The 9,147-nt window shown below is 31.8% G+C and overlaps 2 non-coding genes across 2 annotated transcripts; both read left to right on the top strand.

Annotated features, from left to right (window-relative positions):
• Window positions 1-6,242: 6,242 nt before the first annotated feature.
• LOC114578595 lies at window positions 6,243-6,339 on the top strand. The gene has a single exon (XR_003699587.1). It is a non-coding gene; the product is annotated as a small nucleolar RNA Z122 (small nucleolar RNA).
• Window positions 6,340-8,267: 1,928 nt separating this feature from the next.
• Window positions 8,268-8,355, top strand: LOC114578596. Its single transcript, XR_003699588.1, has one exon. It is a non-coding gene; the product is annotated as a small nucleolar RNA Z122 (small nucleolar RNA).
• The last annotated feature ends 792 nt before the right edge of the window (window positions 8,356-9,147 follow it).

The raw sequence follows: 9,147 nt of genomic DNA, 5'->3' as shown, positions 1-9,147 counted from the left end.
AGCTTAGTTTCCTGCTTCATTAGATCTCATTTTGCTTTTATCTTCAATCTCTCTCAACTGCAATGGTAGCTCAGAAAAGTTTGGCTCAAAATCTAGTAAGCTATGTGATTAGCTACATTGATGGAAGAAAGAGAAGGGAAGGTGACGGCGACGATGACGACGACGACGACGATGATGACTCTCAGGTTGCACCTGCTGCCTGAGGTGGTCGTTAATAATGTAGTAACTAAAAAATATATTTTTACTATGTGCCAGTACTTACTACTATATATTTTATATATAAATGCAGCTTCACAGCAGGCTTATTAAGAGAAAAATATCAGATATATGTGGTTTGCATGATTTGGTCATCAAGATGTAATGTGTGTTGCTGTAAGAATTTTCTCTGAGCAGCAATGTATTATCGTATTGTGTTATTTGAATGAAATTTATGAGCTTTTTTGTTTGTTTGTTGTTGTTGTTTGTTAGCTTTATGTGTAGTATGCTGATGAAAATGCTAATGGAATTCTCTCTCTCTCTCTCTCTACTGCTTTTTGAAAAGCGGCCAGAAGCTAAAACGTGAGGGAAATGGCTGAAGAAGTGTTCATTTGTGAGGAGGTCTAACGGCTAGTTTATTGTGTTTCAAGTATGATAAAGCTGAGTGAATGTTGTTTGTTGATGAATAATCTAATCTTTTTTTCTTTCTAAAATGGATACCAAACAACCTCATATAGGAAAAACAAATATAAACATATTAATTATATTTTATACATATTTCATTGAATCTTACAAAACTTAGTTGGCTTGATCGTGCGTCGGATTTTAAATCATTTATATAATTATTATGAGAGAAAATCATTATATGCATGCATATGAGAGTATCGTGAGTCAATGAGGCATACAAATAAGTAAGTTCGAACTCTTAAAAGATTCAAAAACTAGTAAAAATATTGATGAGGATGGGCAGGGGCTTGTTCCAATTATGATTTTAATGTTGGGCCACCAAACCCACCACAAAGAGAAGACCAATGAGGCATACATACTAGCTATTACATTGCTAACAAGGTTTTTAAACATCCATCTCATTTTACTTCCTCAAATGAAGGATTACAAGGGTATTTATAACCTCTCAAGTACATGTATTATGATAGGATTTCAAAAGACATGTGAATAAGAATTCAAACGGGGTGGGGGACCAATCACAAGTGGTTAAATAATGAAAATTATTCTTGGTTTGTCTTTTTATCTTCTTAAATTTTATTATATTTTGCATGTTGCATGCTGTATTTCTCATAATAAACTATATGATAAACTCTGCCATGATAAAATTTTTAATATAAATTATTTCGTAGGTAGATTTGCCTGCAAGGTAGACTACTTATGAGGAGGTATCACGAGGTGGTAAGTTAACTTTACTTTATGATCTAAAAATCTAGCTTACATGATTTTCTCCATTGTTATTAGTTTTGCGATGTATGATAGTATATTTTGTGTTATATACATGAAAAATATATAGGATTTTTTGTTGTAATTTGATGATTTATTTGTATTATACCTATAGGATTGTACATTAAATTTGCTTTCTCTGAGATTCATTGTAAAAATATTTCTTGGTAGTATGATAGTAATATGAGATCAATTCATCTAATTCAAGCTACAAGACTTAACACATAAATGAGAGGAATTTATATTGGTTTGGTTTTTTGACCTACATCTTATATGAGAGAGTGGTCAATTATTTTCTACTTATTGTAAAGAGAGAATAAGGTTCACAACTTCCAAAAGCAAAGAAGCTAATGATAACATATCCTGTGGTTTGGCCCTCCTGTGAAAGTGCTTTTATATGGTTCCTATAATTAGTAAATGTTGCAAGCATTAAGATGGAGATGATAAGTGAACTATTACAAGTCATTAAGGAGTTTTGTTTTGGAGGAGATCCAAGTGAAAATAGTCTTATGTATGCTCTTTTATCATGATGCATGTATTAATCATATTTTAACTATGGTTGAACTAAGTGAATGTTGTTTTTTGACGAGTCATATATACATACTCATTTTCTCAAATGCGTACTATAATTAATTATATTCTATCATATTTCTTTCGATCATCAATCCTTAAATGACTTGATTTATGTAATCTTGGATCATATAAGCAATCATTTAGATAAAATAATTATTCAGAAATTGTGAGAACCACAATTTGGCGTTCTATACGTCGTTCAGAAATTGCGAGAACCACAAGAACCCTAAAAAATAAAAAGAAGAATGAAGAATTTTTTATGAAACCCTAGACACCGGGCATTCGATCGGCTTTAGAAGAAGGATGAAGGCCGGCGATTGAAAGCCCTAATAAGAATATTTACCTGATGCAACGATCACGATTGTCAATGTAGCAGTAGAGATCAACAAGAACTAGGAAGGGTAGACGAAGAGAACGCATGCCAGACGAAAGCGGCGAATAAATTTGAATATGGCCTAGATGGAAGAATAAGAAGCGGGCATGAAAACTTATTTGCATGATCTCTCTCTTTTACTGCCAAATCGTTCTGTTTGCGCCAAATTAGAATATGCCCTAATAAATATTTTTTTAAAACATTTAAATAAAAATGTCTTAATTCATTTGTCGTTAAAAGTTAATTTTTTGTTGCTATGTTATGCATAGAAGAGCACCATACCAATTAAGCATACATATAAATGAAGTTAGATTACTTTTCATGATAAATTTAGCCATCACAAAGTTCACCATGCATGTAAATTACTTCATATGTTGACTAACTTGCAAGGCAGATTTTTGATGAGATGAAATGGTGAGGTGGCCAGTTGAATTGACTTTAATTTATGGACTAAAAGTCTATTTCACTCGTATGATATTTAATATTTTGATATGTGGCTATAATACATAAATTTTCTTTTAATTATTCTGACATTAAAAAGATAATAATCACTACCAAAAAATAGGCCTATCGCAGCACAATATTTGGCGTATCCCGGCGGTTATAACCACCACAATTTTCTTTGCAGCGGTTTTGAAATCGCTGCACCCCCGCTGTAATAGTAATGCGCTGCAATGACATTTTGCAGCGGATTAAGGATCGGAGGGGTAGATCTGATGAAGTGCGAGATTTAGCAGCGGTTATAACCGCCACTAATTCTATCCAAATAAATAGATTTCAAGTATTGTGGCGGTTTTAACTGCCGCGTCCAGAATTTTTTTTAAAAAAATACAAAATATGAATGTCCAATTAAATATACACATAAACAACATATCAAAACGGTAATGTTATAGGAACTTTGACAAATTAAGGTATACAACCTTGTGTTGATTACAATCAATTTTGAAATGAAAACTAAGATGAAACCAAACCAAAATGTTCTGATCCATTTCTGTCATAACTTATTTGCATGATCAAAAGCACAGTTAAGGCACACATAAATTGCAGGTAAAGTGCAGCCAAAGAGAAGTCAAAGAGTAGTCAAAAAGCGCAGTAAAAAAGCACTCCAAAAGTGTAGCTCACTTGTCAAATTTTAATTGGACATCCGGACCTATATCTAAGTTCAGTGTCCGGACCTAATAAATTTTCCTTCTTTTTTAATGGTGTTTAAAGTTGTTTTCAATAGTTATTTAATTTTTGCAGCCGTTGATACTACATATTTAAATGGCTGGAAAGTTTTCACATAAAACTGGCGGCTAAACCGCCTATAAATACCTTCATGATAACATAATACTGACGAAATTTTTGGAAGTTTACTCTTTTTAACCGGTGATCCAACCGCCGGCTTATAGCGGCGGTCAAACTGCCAGTGTAACCTTCGGTATTTCCAGCGGTCAAATGACCACAGTAAATTCTGCCGGAATTCAGTGAATTTTCTGCTGTCTAAAAATCATTGTGTTCATATATCATTTTTTTAAAGGTCATTTGATTCCAGTTTTGGAAAAATTAGTAAAGCTCACTCCACTATGCGACCACCCTTATTTGATGTAACCCCTTTTGATTTTTAAAAAATTCACAAGTTCATGTATGTATAATCTTAAAAAAGGTTTTGATGTTAACTAGATCTTTTAGCTGATCATTTTGTAAGCAATAAAATTTTATGAAGTATGATTTTTGAAATCATATTTTATATTTTAATTTATGGATATATTTTTAAAAGTATATGAATGAATATAATTTTCATTTTCTCTTAGCAAATCATTATGAATTATATTAATGAATGAATTTTTTTTTGGATTCTACAGTTTTTATTTTTGTTACCTCAAGGTAATAAAATCAGTGTTATTTCTCTATTATTAACAACAAATTTCACTAAATATCACCAAAATAGATATTCATAAATATCAACAGTTCATTAAATTGAAGGGGCATATGATTTATTTGGTTGATCATTTTATGACCAATTTTTATTTTGGTCATTGTAACAAAAATATAATCAATAAAATTAGCAATTAAAATCATTAAATATATTGCATCTAAATAAAATTTATAATGATCGAGTTAACTTGAACTCAATTGAGGTGATTTTGGGTGCAATCCTTGTGTGCTTTGTATTACTATTAATCTCAACTTGTGCACTATATTTCTTACAAGCTATATATAGATTATCCAAAAGCTTAGTTTCTTCTCATGTTTCATATATTTGAATCCAATTTAGGTGGAAAATTATGAAATCGTCTATTTTTGATATATTTCATATATAAAGGTTTCTTTTGTGATAGTTTTCTTATTGCTTTTTAAGATTATTTTTTAGTACAAAAATTTCATGAACGGAAATTTTTTTATTACTAGAGAGCAGTTTTAGAAAGCATTACGAAAGCTTAGATGTGTCAAGTCGACATGGGGTCATTTAGGTGTGTTAGAGTAGGTTTAGAATAAGATAGAACTAAGTCAGATCGATTAAGATTTACCCTCGGTTAATATGTGAGTTAAAGGTTAACCATTAATATTCACATGAGCACAATACGGTTCGAATGACCTAATTTTGTTTGAAGATAAGTAAATAAATTTGGATGGGGTCCTTCATAGGGCTTAGGGTTGGTTTAAGATTGCTCCAAAGAATTACTATATTAGGATTTAATCGAGTTTAGGGTTGGGTTGGTCAAGGTGACTCCACTAGAGTTGTTAGGGGTTGAATCTACTTTCTAGGCCCAAAGTGTTAGGTTTTGGAGCCAAACTAAGATTTTGCTTATGACGATTTTTTTTTATTACTTCTTAAAACAACTTTCTAATATGAAAAAAAAAATTTTGTACTAGATTGCTGCTTTAAGAAGCAGTAAGAAAGCTATCCCAAACGAAGTCTAAGTCTTGATAAATTAATGAGTTCTATGATTGAGTTAATTAGGGGTCTGATCTCCTAAAGTTTTCTTGAAGATTGTACTAATTAAGGCTTCGTTTGAGATAACTTTCTTTCAGCTTTCTAAAATAACTTTATTACACAATTTTTTTTTAAAAGAAGGAAAATATCATTGGTCATTAGCCGTCCAAAATTAAGTCTAAGCGATGATCTACGAAACAACTTCAAGGATTATTACTCCCTCAAAATTAGAGTAGATTTAATTTTATATTATAAATATTAATTTAATAAATAATATACAAAAGCATTTATTATTTTTATAAACTAATTTTCAAAATGAGACTAATACTATCTCAATTATTTTAAATTTAATTTTATTGATAAAAATATTAATTAAATGTTGCTTTTAAAATTATTAAGATTATTCATATTTTTTTTTCTTCTCATTGTGCTATATAACAATCTCGATGGAGGACAGCTCTCTTAAACCCTAGCTAGCGCGAGCAGCCACCAAACGAAATCGCCCGACGGAAGCCAACGACCATCGTCTTCTCCGGCTCTTTTTAATCCTTTAGGTTTTGCCCTGCTCTTCTTCTATTCAGGCTGAAAAACGAAATCTGAACAGAAGAGGAATCGAGCTCAAACTCCAAGAGCCGGCGGCAATATTTCTTTTTGTTTTTACTTCAGTGTTTTCTTCTAAAAATGGTACATTTTTATGGATGATGGTGAGTTCCTGGTTTGCTTTATCAACTTACTGAACGATGGATTTCATTTCTTTTGTTGCTGCAGTTGCGCTTTCTTTTGCTTTACAGTCTTTCGGAACTTTTCTTCATATTTTGTTTATGTTTTTGGGTGTTCTCGCTGTATATATATATTGTTCTGAACCTTTAGCTTATATTTTGGTTATTCTGGATGTATATTCTGAATCTGTTTGGCCGTACTTTTTTTTGTTGCATATTGTGAAGTGATTGGGGTTTTGGGAGATGATGATGAATGAATTTATCAGATGCTACTGTTTTAAGGTGGCTTTGCTGATTAAAATATAGAATTTGCATGTCAGTCTGATCCCTAATGAGCCAATGACCGGATCATATCATCTTAGGACATCAGAGGCGCCTTTCTTTTAGTTGGATTTAATCTTTTTTTGGTTGAATAAATGCCTACTTAATTATGCAATATTCAAACTTTAACTTATCGTTTTTATTTTATTTTTGTTTTTTGTTTTGGAAACGTAATGTCTTTTAGAATTATTTCAAACATCTTACCAGGAATTTAGAAGCTGGTAGTATGGAAAATCTAGAGATCAGTCAAAAACTAAGTTTTGAAGTGTAATTTGATCCTATTTGCTTGGGTGAGATATTAATATCTTGAGCAGGATCACTAGTTGTTTGTTAAGAAAAGAAACAATGAAAAATGGCAGTAAAGTTTAAGCCTTTTTTAAATTGTTGGAAGTTGGAGGAGGGTAATCAAAGAAGGCATGATTTGGTGACAAAAAACTTGGATATGCTTAGAAAGCAGGTTCTAACATTATCGCCAAGAGTAATCTCATGGCTGCACAAATGTCAAAACAAGTTCAATGGCGTTTAATTACCTTCTAAAGCTTTCCCGCTGCTTGTTGTTTTATTTTTTTTACTACTGATTTTGCTTCATTTGCTTGATGGGGCAATGTTAAAACTGCTCTTTTAGACTATCATTTTTAAGGTGTAGGCAATTACATGTTGACTACATTTTTGCACTTGCATCCATTATGGCTTGGAGATCACTTGTTAAGTTCATGAAAAATGCCTCTCTATAATGTTGATAATTTAGCTTGGGGATGATGATCAACCAAGGCCTTAATTTGATGATGAAGATGTCCTCAAAGTGGTAGAATTATTTAGGAGGGTTGTTTTTGTGGTGGCTTGTGGTTGTGGTTTGCCAAAGCCTTGGGAAAGCCTAAACCCAAATGCACCTTGCTTGGTTTTAGGGTGGATGGATATTGGAGTTTCTAAAGCTTGGGACTCGGAATGGTTAGGTGTATTTGTGGAAGCTGGTTATGGAGTTGGTGGAGAGGCTTTTTTTAATTTTAGAGGACAAATTACAAGGCCAAGTCAAGTAGAAGCTAGTTTGGTCGAGTGCTTGTGCTTTTAGTTTGTTTTTTGGGCTGTGGATGCTTTGAGAAAGGTTTAGGGATTTGTGAAATATCAGTGGAGTAGGGAAGCTGTTCACAAACAGAAACAAAGCTTAAATGGTTACCCCTACAAAAAAATCCATCAATTATTTAATGTAATTACATTAATCCTAAGTAAATACAAAACTCAATCTTAAATGAAAAGGAGGGAGAGGTCACACAAGGAGGGGGAGAGTTTGTAACCACTCTAAACATCTCCTATATTCAAGAAATTTTCAAATTTTGTATGGGAAGGCTTGCTTGACTGGCCATGGGAGCTTCTAAAACAATTTTAAAAACTAAAATGAAGAGAATAATATCCTAAAACCTCACATGAATTTTGTTATTTAAAAATTGAAAATTTAAAACTTAAAATTTGAAATAAAAAAGAAAACATTAAAATTCAATTACAATTTTTTTGAATTCTTTATTTTATGTTTTGGGTCATTTTTGAGCTTGATGATTTGTTGATTTTGATCTTTATGTCATGTAATCTTTGATTACAATTGGATCATCATAATTAACTTGAAGTTCTCCATCAGTTGACCTTCAATTTAAGGAACACCCGGCATCAGATTATTGAAACTACTTGTTGGTATAAAAATACTAATTGAGCTTAACATTTTATTTTTTCTTCTAAAAATGGTATTTTCTCTTGATGATGTTAGGCTCTTGGTTTGCTGCATACTTTCTTCACAATGGATTTCCTTTTTTATGCTGCACTTGTGCTTCCTTTTACGTTTAGTCTTTTCTATTTCTTTTTCGTGATCTTTTACACTTGTTATGGTTATTCTCGATATATGCATTGAATCTGTTTGGATATGTTATTTACACATAAACGGATAGGGGTTTTTGGAGATGATGACTTTGATTGAATTTATCAGATGCTATGGCTTTGCTGAGATAAATATAGAATTTGCACGTCAGTCTGATTCCTAATTGGCTAATGGCCTGATTTTCTCCTCTTAGTACACTAGAGACCCCTTTCTCTTGGTTGGCTCTGATCTTTTTTTTTTGCCTGGCTTCTCACTTAATTATGTGATATTCAAACTTTATATATATATATATATATATATATATATACGGGAATTCAGAAACTGAGAATGAGTTTTATCATTACTATATCCACTTTGAATTCCCGTGTATATATATATATATATATATATATACGGGAATTCAGAAACTGAGAATGAGTTTTATCATTACTATATCCACTTTGATTGCAATTCCTCTTTGATATACTTCATAACATTCTAAACTCAAAGAATGAGAAGAGGATGAACTGGGTTCAAACACAAAAGCTATGTGAAAAATTGCTTCTGCCACTTTTGAAATGGGAGCACCTATTTTTCTTAAAATAATAGCTTATCTTTAGGCTGCCTTCTTTCATATAGCTTGCTTTGATATAGTCTTAATTTCTTTCACTTTGCTTATTTGTTGCTATTTTGTTGGAAATCGTGAATTCTTTGGGAATTTTTTCTTTAGAAACTGAGCGATTGTTTTCTTCTTCTATTTTGGATGGTAGATACTTATCGTAATAGAAAGCTTGAATAAAAGCAATATTTATATCAAAATCTAGCTACACATTCGAAATTTTCCTTCAAGTTAAATAGTTTTTTTTTCATTTTATTCTTGAGACTTCACTTTGGTTACATTAGGGGAAAATTAATGTTGGTAATTTGATTGTTATAGACTTGCACACCAATCTTGATTCCATATATGTCAGGTTGA

The sequence above is a fragment of the Dendrobium catenatum genome, unplaced genomic scaffold, assembly GCF_001605985.2.
Source record: "Dendrobium catenatum unplaced genomic scaffold, ASM160598v2 original_scaffold_86555, whole genome shotgun sequence".
Classification (NCBI taxonomy): Eukaryota; Viridiplantae; Streptophyta; class Magnoliopsida; order Asparagales; family Orchidaceae; genus Dendrobium; species Dendrobium catenatum.
This window is presented reverse-complemented; position numbering and strand designations above follow the sequence as displayed.